At 35.4% G+C, this 24777-nt stretch overlaps 1 protein-coding gene across 1 annotated transcript in view; it reads left to right on the top strand.

Annotated features, from left to right (window-relative positions):
- The window catches only part of RIMS2 (regulating synaptic membrane exocytosis 2), a 613799-nt gene that overhangs the window by 212042 nt on the left and 376980 nt on the right, over positions 1–24777 (top strand).

Below are 24777 nucleotides of genomic sequence, written 5' to 3'. Positions count from 1 at the left end.
AGATCCTACGTTGCTGTGGCTGTGGTGTAGGCCTGCGGCTACAGCAACTATTTGACCCCAAGCCTGGGAACTTCCAAACTTCCTCAGGTTTGGCCCTAAAAAGAAAAGAAAAAAAAAAAATTCCCAGCTGTATTGAAATATAATTGACTTGTCACTAGTTCATGTACAACATGATTTGATACATGTATACATTGCAAAATGATTACCATAGGAAGTTTAGTTAACATCCATCACGACACTTGGTTATACATTTTTTTTTTCTTGTGAATAGAACCTCTAAGATCTACTGTCTTAATTTGCTACCTTTTTTCCCTTTTTTTTGCACCGCCCCCGCCCCCCCCCCCCCCCCCCCCGGCATATAGAGTTCCTGGGCCAGGGATCAGATCTGAGTTGTGGTTGTGATCTACTCTGTGGCTGAGCAACATGGGATTCTTTAACCCACTGTGTCTGGCCAGGGATCCAATCTGCACAGTAGTGCTACAGATATGCCACAGTCCCTGTTGTGCCACAGTGGGAACTCCAGTTTGCTACATTTTTAAATTGCTGGATTCATTGAAATTTTATTGGTACTAAATATTTAAGATTTATTGTGAAATTGGATCAGAAGTGAAGGATTTTTCTTCATAAGTCTTTGAACAATGACTCTTTTCCATAGATTCAAAGTTCCTGTATTTATAGAATGCTCTTAGACCTGGAGTCAAACCAATTGTATTTAGAGTTTTCCAGGTGAGGATTACATATGATATACAGACAATATGGATTATTTTATGAACTGTCCTATGAAACTGTGACATATTTCTTTATGAATCTTATTCACAATAGTCATCTGAGATGTGTGGTGAGGGAAAGCTAACATGAAGATTAGGGGAAATAGATAAAAGATGGAAAGGGAAATCATTTTTAAAAGGGAATCAAAGTATAGTTAAGAAATTAAGCTGTAAAAAGCTAAGAAACTAGAAAAGAGAACTGGAGGTTGCCTTAGGAAAAAAAGGAATCTTCATAACGTGGAAACAAGTGATCTCATAATCTTTATTTCTAGGTATTTCTTCTATACTTTTTAGAATTTATTAGATGAAACAAAAAAGGCAACAAAGACTAGCTTTTGGGTGCCATATTCAGTAATTTGTGCACATTCAGTAAAAGTGTGGTGCAGATGATGAATGAAGGGAAAATGTAATATGAATGCATTTGATGTGACCGATGTTATTTCTGTAGCATCTTTGTCTCTTACTGGCAGAATGATCATTCAGTAGATATGAAGATATATAATGACATGTTCTCATGTAGCTAACATTGAAGAAACATCTTTATTTTTAAGAATATAATATGAGCTTCTGAAGATAAGTTATGTCTTTTTTTTTAGAAGAATGTTTAACATATGAAAATTGGTTTGACTAGGTAGAAGTCAGATAGGCTGTTCTCTTGGAATAAATAATTTTTAATAGGTTTTTTATTTTGTTTTATTTTGGCTTTGGCCACACCTGCAGCACGTGGACTTTCCCGTGCCAGGGATCAAACCCGAGCTGCAGTGACAACATGCTGGATCCTTAACCTGGTGCACCGCAAGGGAATTCCAGTAATTTTAATAGTTTTAATTTCAATATTTAGGTGAAACAAGAGAGCCCCTATTCCTATTTTTAAGCGAATTAAAACTTGAACCATTGTCAAGTTTATTTCATTTAAGTGACCTATAAATGGAATAGTAATATATGCCAGTTTGCCCAGGACAGCCCCTGTTTACACCTGCTCTCCTGGCAGCCTACATAGGTTGGCATTCATCCAGGATTTTTACATGAAATATTTTATTTAGAGCTGCATTACAAGCTGGATTGAGTTTGATAGTTCTTAATGTTGTGCTTACAATTTCTGACATGATTTTGTCCTGCGTGGAATACATGGGCAGTAAACAGAGCTCTCATCTGAAATACAGTAGGCAATAATCTGTCGTTTTCCCAACTTCTCGGATACAAGATAGTTAACATTTCTCTTTTAAGGACAGGATGCAAAGCACATGCTGACGAAGTGGAACATGATTGCAAGGTCTCTGGTGGTGGTGGGAGAAGTATTTGATATTGCTGTCCCCCTTGCCCTTTGATGTATAGGTCAGCTTTGTCATGACTTGTTATTTAGTATTTGAGGTGCAGGAAGCAAGATTGTGGGAGATTTTGGAAAATTTAGATTGATGTATATGAAATATGTGCAGGAGATAGAAGCTGAGCAATCTTGTAGAATGTATGGAAAGTAGCCTGCATGTTTTTTCTACAGTGGTATTGTCATTGATTGCATAGTGTAAACCTACAGATATTTATGTATTTTAGTATTTGGTAATTTGAAAAACTTTTGCAGTAAATATTTCATCAGCAAGATGCGAAAAAATTAAAATGTGTTTTAACTAATATGTGACTTGCACAAAATTTTTGTTTCACTTGCTGTCCACTAGGGGGTTCATAATCACTGAACACATGAATGCAAAAAAGAAAATAATATCTTGTGAAAAAGCAACGTCTATTCCAAAAGTTAGTATAGTTTAAAACAATTTTTTTTTTTTTTTGGCTGCTTCCAACATGTGGAAGTTCTCAGGCCAAGACTCAAACCCGTGCCACAGCAGTGACCTGAGCTGCTGTGGTGACAACTCCAGACACTTGCTGAACCACATGAGAACTCCCAAAAGATAGTATAGTTATTTAAAGGAGAAACAGAAGTGGCACAATAGTGCTTATAGACGGTGTATTTTACGTGTCATTCTGTGACCATGACTTTTCTTTTACATTAGATAACTATGCTTTAAAATTAATTTTAGTCATTTTGAGTTCCAAGTTTCTTTGTGTCCTCAAAAAGTAAATTATTGGCTTCATTAACAGAAGAACGCCATCGTACTGGCAAGTGTTGCCCTTTTAAAAAGCGTTTAAAAAGTGATGGTTGTCAACTGTAAGACTGAAAATTTTCTCTACAAAAGTAAGGGAGGAATTCTTCATCAGTATTCCTAACACTTCACATAGTGCTCAGTGAACAGTTGTTGAAAAACTGAATGAATGAAATAATCAAACAGCTTAAGGAAAAAGGGGGATGGATTATAAGAATATTGGGGTGTTTGACAGAACCTCAGGAAAAGAATGATGATAGACTGTATGAACAGTTGGAGTTATGGAATCAAATACTATGAACTCTATCTCAGTAACTTTTCTCTATTTCTCAGTCTGTCTTTCTATTCTTGTCTTTCTCCAAAATAGTTTCCACTACTCAGCTGTGCTGTATGGTGGGAGAGATGACCATCGATAGAAGTTTGTTCAATAGATGAATGAAAGGAGTTTTGTAGTAGCTTTCATGTTGAAAAATAGTATATCGTGGATGTATGTGTTGTATATAATGCTTGGAAATTTATATGATAAGTTAAATAAAAGATATGTAGAGAGATTGAGTAGTCAATAAAAAGATTTTGCTGTGGAAATGCAGTTGAAGTCCAAGATAACACATAGTTGAACTGGGATTTATGCTACTTAGGGTTGCAATATATATAGCATGAGTATAAACTCTTGATATTTGAAAATTATTAAAATGTCTCACCATTTGACTATATAATGGTACAAATATAAGAGTATTTTAGGATAGGTTGTATGCATTTTGGTCTGACATTTTGAATATCAAAATTGATCTTTCCAAAGGGCCGTAAATAAAATTACCTGATCTAAGAAAGGGTATAAAGAGAATTTTATGTTTTATGCTTCTTAAACTGGGTGCAAAGTCAAAGAGTAACAACTTATAAACTCATTCATAGCATATAGTTTGTATTAGGTAAAATTTATTTTCTTTATCAGCAAGTGTTAGATTTTCTTCTAAATGACTTAGTATTATTCTATAGAGACAGCTTTGATAGCTACTTGAAAAATAACTATGATAATTTAAAATATGGCTTAAGTGATCTTATTCCATAATTACCCATCTTTGATTCTCATCTTCTTTTGAATTCTTATTTTTGGATTAAAATTTAAGACATCTGAGCTCATTGTCTTATGCTTCAAGATGTATTTCTTCTTTTGTGTATTATCTCTCTATTCTATATACCTACTCCATACCTTAGCCATTCAGTTTCTTTTTTGACTACAAGCACTGTTACTGTTTTTGTTTATGTGTATTTTTATAGTTATTCTCTGAAAATATAAGAATATATTTTACATGTATAAATATTTACATATGTAAATATATAAAATTTAATTTTACATATAAAGTATATGTATATATTATTTTAAAACGATAGCATATATATAATATTCTGTCATTTTTCTTTTTTCATGTAATAACATATCTTTACTAGTACATAATGATTATGCTTCACCAATATTTTTAATGAATATGTTAAAATTACTTGGTTCCTAATGATGGACACTTAGGTTAGTGCCAATTTGTTTGAAATTACTAATATTGTTGTAATAACGTTATATATGTGTATACATATATTGTATATACTTAAAACTCTATGTAAGAGCAAGTCCATAAGATAAACTAAAATTCCCAGAAGTGGAATCACTTGGTCAAAGAATATGTGCAATTAAAATTTTTTTGTCTGCATTGCCAAATTGTTTATTATACAGGATGGTACCAACTTATAATTCTGTCCACAATTATTAGGAATCCAGTTTCCTAATTCTTTAGCCAAAACAGCTTTAGAAGCTTTTGCTCTTTAGTCTGATTTGTGAAAAATGATACTGCGTTATACTTTTAATCTTTTTTCTTATATCATAAACAAGTCAAGTTGAGCATTTCTGTATATGTTTAAGAACATTTAGATTTCTTTATATTTTTTTAAATTTTTTATTTTTTTTTTTGTCTTTTTGCTATTTCTTTGGGCTGCTCCCGCGGCATATGGAGGTTCCCAGGCTAGGGGTCGAATCGGAGCTGTGGCCACCGACCTACGCCAGAGTCACAGCAACGCTGGATCCGAGCCGCGTCTGCAACCTACACCACAGCTCACGGCAACGCCGGATCGTTAACCCACTGAGCAAGGGCAGGGATCGAACCCGCAACCTCATGGTTCCTAGTCGGATTCGTTAACCACTGCGCCATGACGGGAACTCCTAGATTTCTTTTTAAACTTCTTATATCTTGCTCACTTTTCTATTGAATTGTGTTTAAATGGATTATTAGCATCTCCATTTGCTTATTGGAAAATGACTTCGTGGAATGGGTTGTGTGTATTGCTGTGTAACAAATTATCATAAATCTAGTGCTTTAAAACAACATGAATCTTTATTTCATTTCTATGGGTCAAGACTAGGCTACTGGCTGTTTTGGTTCCTTGGCTCAGAGTCTTACTAGGCTGAAATCAAGGTGTTGGCTGGGCTGCCATCTCATTTCATGCTCAGGGTCCATTTCCAGGGTCACTGATTGTGGACAGAATTCAATGCCTTGCAGTTGTAATTAAAGCCCTCAACTCATAGAGGCCAGCCACTGTTCCTTGCCAAGTGTCCCTCCCCACAACATGATGGTTTTTCTTTAAAACCAAAAGGAGAATGCCCATGCTGCTCTGAGTATCTCTGACTTTTCTCTCTGACCTCTATAAACTCTCTTTTAACTACTTGATCAGGCTCACCTTCCGTAATTTCCTTTTTGATTAACTTAAAGTCAACTGAGTAGGTACCTTACTTATACCCACAAAATCACCTCACTTTTGTCATATAATGTAACCTGATCATGGGAGTTAAGTCTCATCATAATCATGGGTTCTGCCCACTCTCAAGGGAAGGGGATAACATAAGGTATGTACACTGGGTGGTGGGAATCTTAAGGGTTATTTTAGAATTCTGCTTACATCAGATTGCAAATACTTTGCCCTAGTTTATATTGTTCTTTTTCCAATGTATAAACATAAATATGTCTTTTACCGCAGTGAAATATTTTTTTCTTATATGACTATATATTTTTTAATGGAGATATAATTCATTTAAAAAATTCACTCCTTCAAAGTATAAAATTCAGTGGATTTTAATGTATTTATGAGTTTGTGTAACAATAAACATCTAATTCCAGAACATTTTTGTCATCCCAAAAAGACACTCTGCAATCATCAACAGCCCCATTCTCCCTTGCTGTCAGCTCCCTGACCCCACTTACCCATTTTAATATCTCTGTGGTTTTGCCTATTCTGGACATTTCGTAAGAATAGAATCATACAATATGTGATATTTTGTATATGTCTTCTTTCACTTAGCATAATGTTTTCCAAGTTCATGCATGTTGTAGCATGCATCAGTAGTTTGTTCATTCTATACCTGAGTAATATTTCATTGTATGAATTGACCACATTTTATTTATTCAATCATCAGTTGATGGACTTTGAATGTTTCCACTTTTGGTCTATTATGATTAACACTGTTATGCAAGTTTTTTTGTGGGCATACATTTTCAATTCTTGTATCTGTCTTTTTGATTATTGTCATCCTAGTGAGTATGAAGTTTTGTCTAATTGTGGTTTTGATTTGCATTTCCCCAATGATTAATCATGTTGATTATTTTTTCTTGTGCTTATTGGCCATTTGTATGTCTTCACTGGAGAAATATCTAATCCTGTGTTGTGGTCCTCTCCTCACTAAGATTAAAAATATTGCTATCATTTCTTCTAATACTTTTATATTGTAAAACAGTGATTTTATGTTTACATTGTAAAACAATGATCTATCTGAAATTTAATAAAGTGGGGTATGAGGTACAGATCCAACCTTAATCTTTTACACATGACTACCCCTTTGGCCAGCTATATTTATTGAATGATCAATCTGTTCTTTCCACTACCTTGAGATACCATTTGATCATATATTGAATTATTATATGTTAGAGTATATTTGTAGATGTTATGTACTGTTCTATTAATCAGTCTGTTCAAAGCATATATCTAGGTTCAAAAAAACATTTTATTCCTTAAACAATCAAAAAAATTAGTTGTTTAAACCATGAAGTTGGTTACATTAACTTTAGCAACACCATTAATTTCTAGTTATATACCTGTCTTGTGGTATGTGTTGGATTATGCAGTGAGTGAATTATGAAGAAGTGAGAAAGGTTATGTTTTTTTATCAATAATGCTTCTTTGAGTTATACAGTTTGAATATGTTACTGGCCAGAGTCAAAAATGAGAATAGAAATAGTTGTTGTGATAGAAATGAAGGATGAAAGATCCATTCCCTGTAATATTCTGCTCGAAATGCTATTAATAAGCCAAATGGCAAGTAAGGGATCATTTGAGCTTTTGAGTGATTAAAAATAAAACTGTTTTTATAATTTCTACCACTAGATGGCGAAGGTACCTCTCAAAAGCAAACATCTTAATTCTGTGATTTCATCTGTACTAGTTGCTTATAGACTAATAAGTGGATTAAGTTGGCATTTGAGATTGTGAGATACAGGACTTCTTGTGTATGATTGCCTTTCACATTCAAATATGATATTTATTCCCCAAATTTTTATCTCTTGTTCTGAGGTCTTCATGTACCAGACTTGTATTTTCAAATTCAGAGTGTATAACTTTACCTTTTGTTCCACGGATACTTCAAAATCTAAGTGTTCTGAACTTAAGTGTTTATTCCTTCCCAAAGAGCAGATTCTTTTGTCATTCCCAAGCCCTGCTGGTTGTACCATCAATCAACCTTGCTGCCCAGGTTGAGATACTTAGGTATTATTTTATAATTTTTTTCCTCTTGATTTTCATATTCAATGACTATTTTTGCAATTTCAGGTCAATTCCACTCTTTTATGTCTCCTATATTCAATCCTTCCTTTCCAGTGAGGATATTGTCACTGCTTTGTTTAAGCATTAACTGTCTTGCTTTCTTTCTTTCTCTTTCTCTCTCTCTCTCTCTCTGTCTTTTTTTTTTTTTTTTTTTTTTTTGTATTTTTAGGGCAACGCTTGTGGCATATGAAAGTTCCCAGGGTAGGGTCGTATCAGAGCTGTAGCTACTGGCCTGTACCATAGACACAGCAACACAGGATCCGAGCTGCATCTGGGACCTACACCACAGCTCATGGCAAAGCTGGATTCTTAACCCACTGAGCGAGGCCAGGGATTGAAGCTGCATCCTCATGGATACTAGTTGGATTTGTTACCACTGAACCACAATGGGAATTCCGTGCTTCTCAGTTTATTTGCTTGTCTGCATATTCTACTTTGTTTCCAGAATTGTGTTTTTTAAGTATAAATATGACGGAGTCATTCATTTGCTCATGTTTGATGCCTTCCTGTTTTGTACTTAAACTTCAGATCACTAGTTTTCTAAGGAAAACAAACATTTATTGAATACTTATTCTGTTCTAGGCTCTGTGAAAAAATTTAAGGCCTTGAACTTTAATTTTCATATTGCTGCTGCAAGGTGGTGTTTAATAGACCCCTTTTTATTCTGAAATAATTTCTCAAGATTCCAAAGTTAGAGGTAGAATTTCTCTTGAAGTATAGGTTTTTGTGACTTTTTGAGGTTCACTATCATCTGTCCTTTCTAACCTCATCTCTCACCACGTATTTTTCTTCCCTTAACAAAACATACAGTCTAGCTATAGCAGATTACTAGTGAATTTTAAAAATCTTTCATTCTTAAAATTTTAAGTATTTGCTTATAACTGTTAGCCTCTTATCTAGAATTCTTTTCTCACTGGGCTTACACTAATTCAGCAAATATTTATTGAGTGTTGATTGTGTGCAAGATAAATTTCTAGGTGCTGAGGGTAGGAAGATTGACAACATAGATGAAATCTCTCATGGAAATTGCTTTTTATTTGGGGAAGACAAAGGAATAGGAAGTAACTAGCACATTGGATGGTAGTGTACTTGAGGCTTGGGCATTGGACTTCACAGGCTTTGCAGATGAACTCTAGAGGGCGCCATTCACTTAGATGTGAGAGGCACAACCTGTAGCTGGCACCTCCCAGGTCCTGGGCACAAGTGCTACAGAGGAAAATAATATGGAGAAGAAGGGAGAGGGATTTTTGAGGGGGATAGTTAACAGTTTTTAACTAGAGGTCAGGGAAGTCTTTAACATTAAGACTTGAGGGAGGAAATGTTCAGGCAGAGAAATAGCAAGTGCCAAGATCCTTAAGTGAGGGTGTGTCTTGATGTGTCTGCCTATAGCTTTCTTTTTCTGTAAAGTCTAACTCCTGTCCTTACCTACATGAAGACTTCGGTAATTTTTTCCAGTAATAATTATACCTTTTTGCTTATAAAGGGTAATTTCATATGTGTGTGTATATACATATACACATAAAATATATTTATATTTGTATATTTTAGTACTTACCACTGTCTGATCTTTAGTGCACTTATTATCACTGTTTCTTTCTCTCTTATAAATTTTGAATTTGAGGGCATGCTCTCTCTTATATCTTTGTGACTGGACATGCATAGTTTAGGTTCTAGAAATATTAGGCACTCATTGAATATTAGTTGAGTTGGAATGAAATGAAATAAGTTGAATCACTGAAGAGACATGTATATAGTTATCTTTTCCATACCTTTTACCTGTTGCAATTATCCTGTGTCTACAAAAATTAAATTTATTAAAATATTTGTAGTTTTCTCTGTCTCTTAGACTCATTTTTTGGGTAATATCTTTGTAAAAACATTCTGTATAAGAGTACTAACTACTGGTTTTACATATAAGAATGATCTCTAGAATTCTTTTGTTTCTTAGATACTGGCAATAATGATGGGGGATTTTATGTGCTTTAATATATTTTATTTTTATTATTTTTTTTTTGTCTTTTTGCCTTTTCTAGGCTTATCGTGGCATATGGAGGTTCCCAGGCTAGGGGTTGAATTGGAGCCTGCACCAGAGCCACAGCGACGTGGCCTACAACAGAGCCACAGCAACGCAGGATCCAAGCCACGTCTTCGACCTACACCACAGCTCACAGCGACACCAAATCCTTAACCCACTAAGCAAGACCAGGGATTGAACCCGCAACCTCATGGTTCCTAGTTGGATTCGTTAACCACTGAGCCATGATGGCAACTCCTGTGCTTTGATATATTTTAAAACAAGATCTATGTCTCTTTGCTTTGATCTGTCACATTTTAGCTTCACTTTAAAGAATTTGATTTCATGTATTGCTGTTTGCCATGTTCTTCAATCTATTTTTGAGTAGAGTGACTTATATCCCAGTTTTTCAGGGTCTATCCTGGCTTATACCTTTTGTTCTAGCATAATTATTTAGAGCACCCATTTCACTCTCAAAAGTATCCTATTCTTCTTGGAAGATTTCTATGTGATATCTAGTGAAAATACTGCATAGTACTTAAACTTGTGGGAAATTCCCCATAGAATTATATTGTAGCAAATATTACTTCAGTTACTTAATCTATAATATTTATTGAGTGTGTGCTTTATTTGTAACACTAGTTTATATGGAGAACTATAAAGACAGTAGAAGTTGTACTGTGTCATAAGAATTTATTATCTAGTAAATCAGTCAAGATTAATGATGTAGTTATATAAACATAACTATTTGAAGCTGATAGAAACAAATGTAACAAAATATATTTTAGAAATATATGGAAGTAGATAATTAAATGAACAATTATAAATAGTGGAACCAAATGGAGCAGTTTGGGGGAGATTTTGTAGATTTTTTAGAACTGAAATAGAATTTCAATGAAGGAATTTTAAAGACAAAAAAAGATACAGCATGATATAAAATTAGTAGGCAAGCGAATTTGTGTAGTGTAGGCATTCCTATATCATCAGTGTCTTTTCTGTCACTATTTGTTATATTTATTTTGGTTTTCAGATGTAGTAAGTTTTTGGTTTTTTTTTTTTTTTTTTTTTGGCTTTTGCCATTTCTAGGGCTACTCCCGCGGCATATGGAGGTTCCCAGGCTAGGGGTCCAATCAGAGCTGTAGCTGCTGGCCTACACCACAGCCACAGCAACTCGGGATCCGAGCCACATCTGCGACCTACGCCACAGCTCACAGCAACACCGGATCCTTAAACCACTGAGCAAGGCCAGGAATCGAACCTGCAACCTCATGGTTCCTGGTCAGATTCGTCAACCACTGAGCCACGATGGGAACTGCAATGTAGTGAGTTTTGTTAATCATATTTATCAGCTTATGGCACTTCAGTGATCTTCGTAAGACTTCTGTTGTGTTTCCACCTAACTAGGTATCTTTGAAAAATAAAAAATGTTGCATTGTGTGTGTATGTGTTTTAAATTACATAAATGATATGGTGTTTTAGATCTCACATTTTAAAAGATTGGTATGTGTAGGGATATTAGTTCACTGCTCCAGACTGCTGCATTGTACTCTATGGTAGACAGAATGATGATCTCCAAAGATGTCCGTGACCCTGTCCCTGGGAACGGGGGATATTGGTCTACATGGCAAAAGGGGCTTTGCAGATGTCATAAGTTTATGGACCTTAAAATGGGGACATTATCCTGAGTTGTCTAGGTGGGTCCAGTTCAATCACACAAGTCCTTAGAAGTGGAGAACCTTTCCTAACTGGGTCAAAAAGAAATGATGGAGGAGGAGGAGATATTCAAAGCACAAGATGGACTTGATTGGGAGTTCCCGTCGTGGCTCAGCAGAAATGAATCTGACTAGCATCCATGAGGATGCAGGTTTGATCCCTGGCCTTGCTCGGTTGGTTAAGGATCCGGCATAGCCGTGAGCTGTGGTGTAGGTCACAGATGCAGCTCAGACCCCTAGTTGCTGTGGCTGTTGCGTAGGCTGGCAGCTGCAGGTCCGATTCAACCCATAGCCTGGGAATCTCCATATGCAACAGGTGTGGCCCTAAAAAAGAGAGAAAAAAAAAAGTTGGACTTGACTGGCCATTGTTGAATTTGAAGATGGGGGAGAGGGACCATGAGTTAATTTAACAGCCTTAGAAGCTGGAAACTGCCCTCAGTTTACAGCCAGCAAGAAAATGGTGACCTTGGTTGTATAACTAAGAAACTGAATTCTACCAAACAACCTGAATGAGCAAAAGACGGATTCTTTTCTAGAGCCTCCAAAAAGGAATTCAGTCAGCACCTTGATTTTAGTCCATCTTGTAGACTTAGTCCAACCTCTACCAGACCTCTGACCTCAGAACTATAAGATAATAAACTGGTGGGTTTTGTCTTATAGAAAAATTTGTGGTAGTTTTTCTATGGCAGCAATAGAAAACTGATACATATTCCGTAGTATGAGTAGTTTTATTTGACATTCTAGTGGTGGATAATCTAGGCTATGTGAAAACTCATTATCACAAACAGTGAATTAGTGAACATCCTTGTAACATTTTCCTTATGGACTATGAAGGACTTTCTCTATAGACTGTATATCTACATGTAGAATTAAAGTGACATAGGGTATGTTTGCTTTATTTCACTGATTCTTTCCTCAGGAATTGCTCTGTCCAGACTTCTTCTTGCAGTTCTTGAAGGTTTGTGATTCCCCATGTCATTATTAATATTTAATATTATTCAGACTTGCTTTTTGCCAGTCTGGTAGGTATTAAAGGCTACTTTTGTTTAAATTTACAATTTCCTGGAGTTCCCATCGTGGTGCAGTGGTTAATGAATCCGACTAGGAACTATGAGGTTGTGGGTTTGATCCCTGCCCTTGCTCAGTGGGTTAACGATCCAGCGTTGCTGTGAGCTGTGGTGTAGGTCGCAGATGCGGCTCGGATCCCGTGTTGCTTGGCTCTGGCGTAGGCCAGTGGCTACAGCTCTGATTTGACCCCTAGCCTGGGAACCTCCATATGCCATGGGAGCGGCCCAAGAAATGGCAAAAAAAAAAAAAAAAAAAAAAGACTAAATTTGCAATTTCCTGGTTACATGGAACCAAGCATTTCTTTATGTACTTGTTAGCTATTTGAGTTGACATTACTGTGAATTGTTTTTTGTTTATATCATTTGCCCATTTGAAAAAAAAATTAGCTTCCTATCATTTTTGTCTATGGTATCTTCATTGAACAGACATTCTTATTTTGATGTAAAATTTATTACCTTCTTTCTAACTTTACAATTTGTGATCTTTTAGTCATGATTAAGAAGTCAGACCTCACTCAGAGCCCCTATAAATACACTTTTACACTTTGTAGTATTAGCTTTCAGTTCTGCCTTTCTCATTTGTGTCTTTAATCAACCTCGAGTTCTCATGTGGCTATGAAGTCTGAATAAGTTTATTTTCCCTGTATAGTGAGTCAGTGTTCCTAGCAACAGCTGTTAAATGAATCCATTTGCACACTCCTGGTTTTTCATAATAGTTCTGTATCCTGTTCCTAAATATAGTTGGGCCATTTTTGAATTCTCTTTTCTGTCCTGTTGGCCTATTTATCTATCCTGTGATGGTACCACACTATTTTTTAAAACATTCTTTGACATTTTTTACATAGATGACATGTGACCTGTGAGAAGTGTGACTTTATTTCTTACTTTTCAATTCGTAAGTTGTTATTTTCATCTTTTATATTGTTTGGCTAGTAATTCCAGTACAGAGAGCATTACGTAGATGCAGTCAGAATGACATCTTTGTCTTATTCCTAGTCTTAGGGTGAATGCTTTGAGTCTTTCATAAGCAAATGTGATGTTAATTGTAGGTTTTTCATGGATGCCCTTTATAAAGTTGTGGAAATTCTATTCTATTATTAATTTGCTGAGATTTTTTTTTTATTATGAATGGCTGTGGAGCATTGGCAGTTGCTGTTTTCCTGACTCTATTGAGATGGTAAATAAAATTTTTCTTCATTGAGATGGTAAATAAGATTTGTAGAATGAAATAACACTGATTGTTTTTAAATGTTGTACCAACCCTTCATTCCTGGGATACTCCTTTTGGTTATATTATTCTATTTATTTATTGCTGGATTTGGTGTACTAGTATTTTGTTAGAGAATTTTAAATTTATATTCATGAAGGATATTGGTGTATAGTGTCCTTTCTGTGTAATACCATTGCTTTTGATATTAGGGGAATGCTGGCTTCATGAGATGAATTAGGAAGTGTGTTTCTATCTTCAGTTTTCCACATTTTGTATAGCAAGAGTACAGAGTTTGTATAGAAAGTGTTTGTATAGAAAGTGTATAGAGTTTGTGTAGAACTGTCATCATTTCTTTTCTAAAAGTTTGGTAGAATTTGTCTCTGATTCCAGGGGCCTGAAGTTTTCATGTGGCTAAGTTTTTAAAACTATGGATTCAGTTTCATCAATAGGCATAAACTGTTCAGGTTACTTATTTATTCTTGAACAAGTGGAGATTTTTACAGTCTAGTTTTATAAGCCATGGTAGCTATAGTCATTTCAGGAATGTCCCATTAATCATTTGAAAATCATTCCATCTTCTTCCTTTTAAAATGCTATAGACAGAACAATACATTTTGATAGGATACTTCTTTCCAACTTAACTTTTTCTATGTTCCATACTAATCTGTATCTTAAAACTATGTTTTAATCCACTTTCAACTCACCTTTATATCTGCTGGAGTCTTTGAGATAATTTCGGTGACTACTCCTCTGTGTCTCTGGCTGAATTTGGTGACTTTTTACCTTCTGTGTAGTGACACTTGATCATAATTACTTTGCCTCATAGAAATTTTACCTTTTAGTCTACTGTCTGCTTGTTTTGTTCTTATTTGAAGTCTAGGGAAGTTGTTACTTCCTTTAGGGTATGACTTTGACTATATTGTTCCCTTTTGAAGTAGTTTCTTTTTTAGTCATTCTTCAAATATTATAAGCCAATATCCATTTTCCTAATTAGTGACATTTAAAATTGACTGAGATTGTACTTGTTAATTACTGATTTTGAAAGTGTCCATAAATCCTTTTGAAATATAGTTCTATTTTGGTTTTGATAATTATATCAAGGAAAATGCTTTAGTAGTAAAATTAGAAGGAAAAGAAAGCTAGAAAGATATTAAGATGGGGGGTACTTTGTTAGCCAGTGGTAGTGGTTTTGTGAGCCAGCAGCATTTTTTTTAAAGCTGTTGCTGAAAAAATGATTCGTTAACACCAAAATGAGGCTTTTTTAATTCTAACATTAATATGTATCTTGGACTACTGAAGTCACTTATGCATTAAACATGTAAAATTTAATAAATTGTAGCAACTTTTAAACCAATATTACATAAATGTTCATATAATCCTTTTCCCCAGATTTTTTTCTTACATATAGACTGGTAGTAGAAGTGTATGTGTAAGACTGCACAGTGAACTGTGGGAATATATATGGCTTCTAGTTTGGCTTTTGCGGCAATATTAACATCATGTACTTACTTCTGGGGGATCTCACCACCTCTCCCCTTGCTCTTTGGCTCATCTGATATACAGCAAGTTCTGATGTTGGTCAAGGATGTAATAGACAAGGGTCACAAAATGGGACTGCCATATTGAGGTGTGCCAGTGCGAGGGTTGGTGAGTGTCAAAGTGGTATTTAGATCTTTTAGTAAAGTGTCTAAAGTGGTAATCAGTGAAACTGCTTTGAGGTAAATGCCTGCCACCATTTTTTTTTTTTCACTGCATTTTTTCATCTCTTACAGTTCATATGATAAGACAAGACCTGAGATGAAACAATTGGGAACAATTTGCAAGATCAAAGGGGAAGAAGGGTGAGACTAGGGAGTTAGTCACTAGATTTGTCTTATCTAGTACTGAAGCTTGAGGAGCAAAAATAGTCTTTTTAAGGCTCATATAAAGTCTAGCATATCTCATTAGAGTTAAAAAATAGGGATTTGGAATCAAAGCTTTAAATAAAGATAAAGATACACTTTCCTATTTGATATCTTTAATTGTTCAAGGATTTAGGCATCTAAATTTATCAGTCCATACTAACAGGAGTAATGGTAGTCAGCATCATGATGGAGCCTTTGAATTCTTTATACTTGTTTACATTGAAACATCGGTGCTCATAGTCTCTGCCTTCTTGCATTTTACTATAAACAATCCTTGTTCCAGTTGTGCATAGAATGCATATGTTTTTACCTACTCAGGAAGATTGTTCCCGCAAATCCCTGAAATTGTGAAAGTATGGGATTTGGATTGGAAATATTTAAACATTTATAAAAATAAATAATTTTAGTTCAGATTTTCAAGCTGAATGATAGGGAACATGGAATAACATTTCCTCAGTTTTAATTTTATTTTATATTGGCGCTTGACTAATGCTTATTTGTTTTAAAATAGAAGCACTACTTGTAGAAAGTAAATTTTCTTATCTTTTATCATGTGTCAAATATAAGAGGCAGCAAATGTAAGAAGCAGCAAAATGTAAGAAGTGGCTTAGATTAGAACATAGTAATTCTCAAACATTTTGGTCTTGGGATTTCTTTACAATCTTAAAAATGATTGAGACCCTCAAAGAGCTTTTGTTTGTATGGATTGTATTTGATTTGTTAATATTTATCATATTAGAAATAAAAACTGAGAGAAAATTAAAATGTATCATTATTAATTAATTTAAAGATAACAAATCCACTGCATGTTAACTAACAATATGGAATTAATAGAATTCTAAGTTGACTGGTTAGGAGTTTTACCCTTCTTTTGGGTGTATATGGAATCTGTGACTTGCATCTAGCTAATAGAGTATAGCAAAGATGGTGGGATGGTCATTTTTGTGATTGCGTTACATTATGTGAGACTATGTCTTAGATTGAAGTAAGAGATTCTGTGTTGGCTGTGAAGAAGTAAGCTGCCATGTTGTGAAAGGACTACGAGAGGATCCCATGGCAGGGACCTATGGAGAGTCTCTAGGAGCTGAGAGCCAGCAAGAAAATGGGACCCCAGTCTTAGAGCCACAAGCGACTGAATTCTGCCAACAGTCATATGAGCTTGGAGAAAGACCCTGAGCTTCAGAAAGAAACGTGGTCCAGCCAACACCTTGACCATCCCTTTAAAGCATGCTTGAACTCCTGACCTATAGAAACTCTAAGATAATAAATAGGTGTTTTGTTAAGTTACTACCAAGATTGTGGTGATGTGTTTTGCAGAAATAGAAAACAAGTATTTTTAAAAGAAAAAATATTTAGTAAGACAATTGGCCTTATTTTATGTTTTTGCAAATCCCTTTAATATTTGATTTAGTGAAAGTCAGCTGGATTCTTTTGTCTCCTTGTGTATTCATTATCTTGGGTATCACACATAATGAAGCCTCTGGAAAATTCTAATGTGTACCCATGAAAGATTGAAAGTCCAAAAGGCAAATAACATTTCAGTATTATTATGAGTATTGTTTGACCCTGCAGATCTCTGAAAGAGTTTTGGGAATCTCCTCTTCCCCCCTGAGGTCACTACACTATACTTTTAAGAATTGCTAGATTAGAGGTTAAATTTTTACTATCTCCTGTTTCATCACCAATAGAGTATTTAATTTTATGTAGCAGGATTATATATAAAATAACCTCAGCTTCCTTGACTATTTTTGCTTGATTTCTTGTTTTTATCCTTAAGTTTGTCTATGCTCTACCCTTCATGATAAGCAGATGAAAAAGGTCTTTGCTGACTTTAGGTTCTAGGAGGAAAAGTAGGAATGTGTTTAATATGTAATGGATTGTCACAGAGTATGTTGGGACAGGTTTTTCTCGAAATGATCCTGGCATCTTTTGACTATAGCCTTTACCTGCAAAGTTGCTATAGTCATTGATAAATTTCATATAAAACTTAAGAGTTTTCAAAATACATATATTTTTGCTTTGGGGGGGGAGGGGCACACCTGTGACATATAGAAGTTCCCAGACTAGGGGTCAAATTGGAGCTAGAGGTGCCAGTCTAGGCCACAGCCACAGCAGTGCCAGATCCGAGCCTCATCTGTGGCCTACTCCATGGCTCATGGCAACGCCGTATCCTTAACTGACTGAGCGAAGCCAGGGATTGAACCTGCATCTGCAAGGACACTAATCTGGTTCATAACCCACTGAGCCACAGTGGAAACTCCCTCAAATATATACCTTTTCATTTGTAAGAAGTTTATAGGAATTCTCATTTTTAATTGTGTATATCCATTTTTGTGTGTATGCATTACTTAATAATGGTACTAGTTTGTATTTCTCTTGTGTTTTTATTTGAATTTTGTGTAATCTCTTTTATCCCTAGAAATCCCAAAGAATGATTTTTGCATCTCAAGATAGTCAATACATGATAAATTGCTGTTGTCCTAAGATTTGGGATATAGTTTGCTATTAAGAACACAAATATAGAATCATGTTGATTTCTTCTTTAGTAATCTTTGACTACTCTAGTTTTTTTCAAACAAATAATGCCACAAAAATAAATAGTCTAGAGAATCAAAAGTATTATTACCTATAATCAACTATTTTTGTTTCTCTGATATATACCTGAGAGATGCTTATATATATTATTTGACACAGTTGGAAGTTTTGAGGTATGATTTGGAGCTCTTTGTCTGGAAAGGTCTTTCAAGATTGGTTTGAAGGTTATTGGAGGAACAGTTCTCACTGTGCTTACCTAATTACACAGTGCTTGAACTGGAAAATTAAGTTTAAAGGTAACCTCCCCCTCTCTACTTGATGAAACCCCCTTCCATTTTTTTCTTTTCAGTTCTTTCTTTTTTAATATTTCCACCTGAACATTTTTTTGTTTGTCTATTTCTTGGGTGTTCTCAATTTATTTTTTTTCAGTAATATTTTCAAATTCTTACTGACTTTTCTATTTATCCAATCATTAAAATTATTTTAGTCTTGCTTTTCTCTGTGTGAGAATTGACTTGTGTTGCTGGAGTAGGGCTGACACATTTAAATTACATCCTTATGAAAAAGTTTTTTTTTTTTTTTTTGTACTGTTGTAGACTGCAAGACTATATGGGCTCAAAATTGTGATATAAAATAACTTTTTCACCTCTGGTATGTATCTGAGATTCATTTATATAAATTATTTGACATGGTTGAAAGTTTTGACATTGACTTAAAATCTTTGTCTGGAGAGTGATAAGAAACCTGTTTCTTCTGGTTGACTTTGCTTAATAAGAATTAGTGTCATGTGAGTGGGGAGGATTATGAAAATTTGATTTTTTTCATTGCAGTATTTCCCCCTTCTGCCTAAATATATTTTGATCCAGCTTCAGTGAATCTTTGTGTTTGGTTCTCTCAAAAAATGTGAGATTTGGGAGTCATGTTTATTTCTGAGGCCTATGTTTGTGTTTTTATTTGTATTTTCACATCATCTTCTCTCTTACATTCTGGGAACACTATAAACTGTAAAAGTAGCTTACATTTAAATGAGAGAATCCATGAGGAGTTTCTGAATGACAAAGTCATGGTGGTACTATGTAAATAGCACCAGACTGTGAATAAGATGTGGATGCTCATTCTAACTTTGTCACCAACCATTTGGATAAAAAAAATTCGTCTCCGTTTCTATAAAATGAGGAAGTTTAAATGGAATGGGATACCATTGTAGGGTTTCAAATGGAAGTAACATATTATATATTATATATATATATTTTGTCTTTTTGCCTTTTTCTTGAGCCGCTCCCACGACATATGGAGGTTCCCAGGCTAGGGGTCGAATAAGAGCCGTAGCTGCCGGCCTACGCCAGAGCCACAGCAATGCAGGATCCGAGTGGCGTCTGCGACCTGCACCACAGCTCACTGCAATGCCGGGTCCTCAACCCACTGAGCAAGGCCAGGGATTGAACCTGAAACCTCATGGTTCCTAGTGGGATTCACTAACCACTGCGCCACGATGGGAACTCCAATATTATTTATATTTTTGTATAGTCATTTTGTTATGTGGAGAATGCTTTGTAGGGGACAAGAATTAATGTAGAGAGAAGTTACTGAAGTAGTCTAGGTGAGAGATATTGGTGGTTCGAGCTAGAATTGTAGTAATAAGATGGAAATGTTGATAGAATTGTATTCCATTTCGAAGATGGAGTTGTCAGAACCTTACTACTGGTGTATTGAATATATGTCATAGAGTGTGAAGAAAGAGAGAGAAAGATCAAGGATAACTTTTAGACAAATCACAGTATTATTCCAAGATAGGAAAAACTGAGAAATTCCTTTTGGCTATACTATGTTTGAGATGATTTTTTTTGCTTCCATTTGGGGATGTTAAATTGACAGACATGTGAATTTGGAGTTTAGAGTTCTAGGGCATATGAGTTTGAAGTTCTAGAGAAAGGTAAGGGCAAAGATATTTCATGTAGAAGACGAAAGAGAGGAGTAAGAGCCAGTAAAAGACACTGAGGAAAAAAAAATACCACTGAGCAAGAGGATAAGCAGGAGAATATGTTTCAGGAACAAAGAGTGAAAATGGTTTAAAGAATAGAGACATGTCTTTGAATTTGATAACATGGAATTTACTGGTGAGAGCAGTCTCAATAGAGTATTAGAGATGGAAACTATAGACAACTTCCTCAAAAAATTTTGCTCTTAAGAGGATCATAAAAATGGAGCAGTACCTAGAAGGGAATATGGCATCAAAGGAGGTTCTTGTAAGATAGGAAATAATACAGTAATCCAATCACTGGTGACTTGAGTCACACATAAAATAAATGGTGTTCATTTATCATTTAACGTTTCATTAGAGCTAAGAGACTTCTAAAATAGATTCAATAATAAATAAAATAGGCATTTTAAGGTGGAGCTAGTAAGAAAATAGGAAGCTAAATAGAAAATTGCTAGAATAGGTCTTATTTAATTATACTTTTCTTTCTTTTCTCTTCTACTTTCAAATGGTGCTTAATCACATTGACTCATAAGTAACGCCGAGTTCTCTGATTAATCGTCATCTCTTTCCACTTCTAAGGGCCAGGTATGTCTAACTAGATTTTTTAGATAGTAAGATTGAATAAAAATACAGTAGACTTGCATTTATTTGCATAAAGTCTCTTGCTTTGGCTTGAACCAAGACTAAATAAAAATTTTGTTTGCTTACCTTTCTCTAGGAGGGGAAAGGAGGTTTATAAAGAAACTTAGAGGGTATTTGCTCCCGGTCCATTTTTATAGGTTAAGTATGGGTCCTATAGAGTGAGTGCTTTTAGGTAAAAGAGCTATTTGCAGTAGAATTATTTAGAAGCATAGGGTTACAAGTAGCAAATATTTAAATTACAGATGACAGAATATATAATACAGAGTTGATAATGCCATTCCTCTTAAAACATTGTTTTTTATTGGCTTAGAGGCCACCACACTTTTTTGATTTCCTTCTACCTCTGTGGCTTCTCTTCTTCTTTCTTTATACTTCTTCTTTACCTGAAAATGGCAAGAAACTCAGGTCCCTGGTGCACTGTTTTAGGTTTTTTTTTTTTCTTTCCTTCTCATTTTGAACTTTTTTTTATGGGTGATTTCATCTACTCACTTGGTTGAAATCACTGCTAATATGCTGATGCTTCCTGAATTTTTATCTTTAGCTGAGAACACTTTTCTGAACTTCAGAGTGACATATCCAATTGCTTACCTAGCTGTCTTTCTAGCTATCCTACATGCTCCTTAAATTCAACAACTCATCATCTTCCCCTTCCTTTCCCTTTATTCTGCACCTCCTTTAGCATTCTCTTCCTCAGCAAATTTTAAGACTATCTGCTTGGTTGCTTAAGAAAGAAATTTGAGAGTCATTTTTGACTCCTCTCCTGACCTTCATACACCACCTCCCACCCCTCTGGCAAATCAATCCTTGTATCTTGTTGACTCAACATCTACCTTTTTAGTCTTCCTTTGTGTCCATTTTACTGTGATTATTTTAATCCAAGCCACCTAATATCTTGCTTTGACTACTAAATCAGCTTTCTAATTGATCTTGGATCCACATGTGGTGAGGTAATTTTTTGGTGTCTTCACGATGTCTCCCACCCCCCTTTTTTCATGATGTAATGAGTAGAAGGATATTGTGTGAAAGAAAGGAATTGTGGATGGGAACTCCTGGAGGCCAGTTTTATTGCATTGTATTTCATTTGTTCCCATATTTTGCTGAATGTGTTTAGAGTTGTGCCAATGATTATCATTTTCATTTTCATGTAATGACAATATTGCAGTTGCTGTTTCTTTCCTGAAGAATATGGGATACTCGGAATTTACTGGGTAACAGAGGTGCCTTGTGGAGGCAGTTTGCAAGCTTAGGTTGGGTGCTTGGAGTCCTAAGGCTATAAAACATTCCTTATACTCTGCATACAGTATAACTATTAGTGTAGCTATTGAGATGGAGCTGGATCTTATCCATATGAATATTGCTCCTTGAATTTATAGTGTCGCTTCCAATTGTTCTCTTGATTGTTATCAAGGGAATGTATACTTTGAATAAGTCCTAACACTGGATGGACTTATCAGCTAGTGTTTTCAGAGATCTTGGTTCTCTTTCCTCTACCAGGAAGAACCTCTAGGTGTCAGAGCAGATAATCACTCTGGACCAGAGATTTTCATTCTGGAGTTTAAATCTAGGGTTGCTAATCTACAGCCTGAGTCTTGAATCTGATAGGAAAGATGTTCCTGCTGCTGCCACTTGTAGTTGTAGGGAGTGCTTTGGTAAGAGCTGCTCTGGCACTTGACTATTAAAATAACCCTGTAATACATCTCCTAATAATGCAGCTTGATTCAAAGCACAGTAGGATTAGCTCTCATATATTTGGCCTAGACGAGTCAGGGACATGATAATGATGGTAGGACTTAATACATTTGTGGAGGCTTTTCACTATGTTTCCTCTTTCCTTTCTGAATTAGATGGTAGAAACTGTCGAGTCTGTTCTATAGCAATGATCAAAACTAGGGAGACTGATACAGAGTTCAAGCCCCAGGAAGTACTGCAACAATTTTTTTGTACATCAGAAAACAACAGAAGATCAACACATTAAAAAAATTATTATGAAAACTGCTGTAGGTAAACTGTTTTCTGATATTTATCTGAAATCTTTAGATTTGTAATGTACTCATTTAGGTTGGTGCTATTCTCCCTCTTTCATCCCTGGATATACTGTATGGTCTGCCCTAAGCTGAAGGACAGGCCAATTTATATTTATTGAATGTCTTTTCTTTACTTCTTTTGGTAGAAATTTCATCTCCTTTTTATTTATTTGCTTATTTGTTATCCCTGAAGTGAATGGTTTCATGGTATTGTCTCAGGGATGTATTTAAAATGCAAGATTTTGGAGTTCGCTGGTGGCTCAGTGGGTTAAAGATCTGTCATTGTCACTGCTGTGGCCATGGTTACAGGTGTAGCTCAAGTTTGATCCCTGGCCTGGGAACTTCTGCATGGTGCAGCCCCCTTTAAAAAATAGATAAAAAATAAAATGCAAGAGAGTTCCTGTTGTGGTGCAGTGGAAATGAATCTGACTAGTATCCATGAGGATGTGGGTTTGATCCCTGGCCTCACTCAGTGGGTTGGCGATTGGGTGTTGCCAATGAGCTGTGGTATAAGTCGCAGAAGTGGCTTGGATCCCACATTGTTGTGGCTGTGGTATAGGTTGGCAGCTGTAGCTCCGATTTGACCCCTAGCCTGGAAACTTCCATATGCCACTGGTGTGGCCCTAAAAAGCAAAAAAAAAAAAAAAAAAAAAAAATGCAAGACTTTAATTTGCAAAAAGTATGCAGACACCTTGTTCTCTGGACTATCTTTTTATAAGCCTTAGATTTTTAGCAGATGATTTTGAAAGTCAATGGAACAAGAATAATATAATAGAAAAGATAGCACAGTTTATATTATATAGATAGAATTACAGATCTATATTTTAAGAAAATGAAAAATTCTTTAGCATTTCAGGGATTTTTGTTATGGATTATACATATTATATAACATATATTTTCACTAATTAACAATGTTTAGATGTTTGCATGTGTGGAACATTTTAATAGAAAAACTGTTACTCTTAAAAATTCGAAATAAACCCAGACGTCTTTAAAACTGTAAAATTTATATATACCATGAGTGATTCTGCCTTAAGACACTTGTTTTGTTTTTGTTTTTGTTTTTGTTTTTTGTCTTTTTAGGGCCACCCTTGTGACACATGGAGGTCCCTAGGCTAGGCGTTGAATCTGAGCTGCAGCTGCTGGTCTACACCACAGACACAGCAATGTCAGATGTGAACCATGTCTGTGATCTACACCACAGCTCCCAGCAACGGCAGATCCTTAACCCACTAAGCGAGGCCAGGGATTGAACCTGCGTCCTCTTGGATGCTAGTCAGATTCGTTTCTGCTGAGCCATGACAGGAACTCCGACACTTGTGTTGTTAAGAAGAGTATAATATCCCAGTTTTTATTCTTTCATTTAATTTTTGAGTTTGTGTTAAACTTCTGAAGACCTTTAGCTACAACCACTAAGCATTTATAAGCTAAGAGTCTCACATAACTTTAAGATGTATACTTCAATTATTTTTGAGACTGATATAAAGAAATTAGTGCTAAGTTTTGCTTTTTCAACTCATTTGGATGTTTCGTAGTACTAATTAAATAATTTGACTTATTAGAGAATTTTAGAAACTTACTGCTAAAGAGAATAGATACCAGAGTTCCCGTCATGGTGCAGTGGTTAACGAATCCGACCAGGAACCATGAGGTTGTGGGTTCAATCCCTGGCCTTGCTCTGTGGGTTAAGGATCCAGTGTTGCCGTGAGCTGTGGTGTAGATTGCAGACACGGCTCGGATCCTGCGTTGCTGTGGCTCTGGTGTAGGCTGGCGGCTACAGCTCTGATTGGACTCCTAGCCTGGGAAGCTCCATATGCTATGAGAGTGGCCCAAGAAAAGGCAAAAAGACCAAAAAAAAAAAAAAAAATAGATACCACTAATAACCTAGTATTTGATTTACTTGAGCATTGCTAAGCAAAAGTTTATGGGCTAAATAACATCATACTTAATATATTATAGTCAGTGTTT

This window comes from Sus scrofa, chromosome 4 (genome assembly GCF_000003025.6).
Source record: "Sus scrofa isolate TJ Tabasco breed Duroc chromosome 4, Sscrofa11.1, whole genome shotgun sequence".
Taxonomy (NCBI): Eukaryota; Metazoa; Chordata; class Mammalia; order Artiodactyla; family Suidae; genus Sus; species Sus scrofa.
This window is presented reverse-complemented; position numbering and strand designations above follow the sequence as displayed.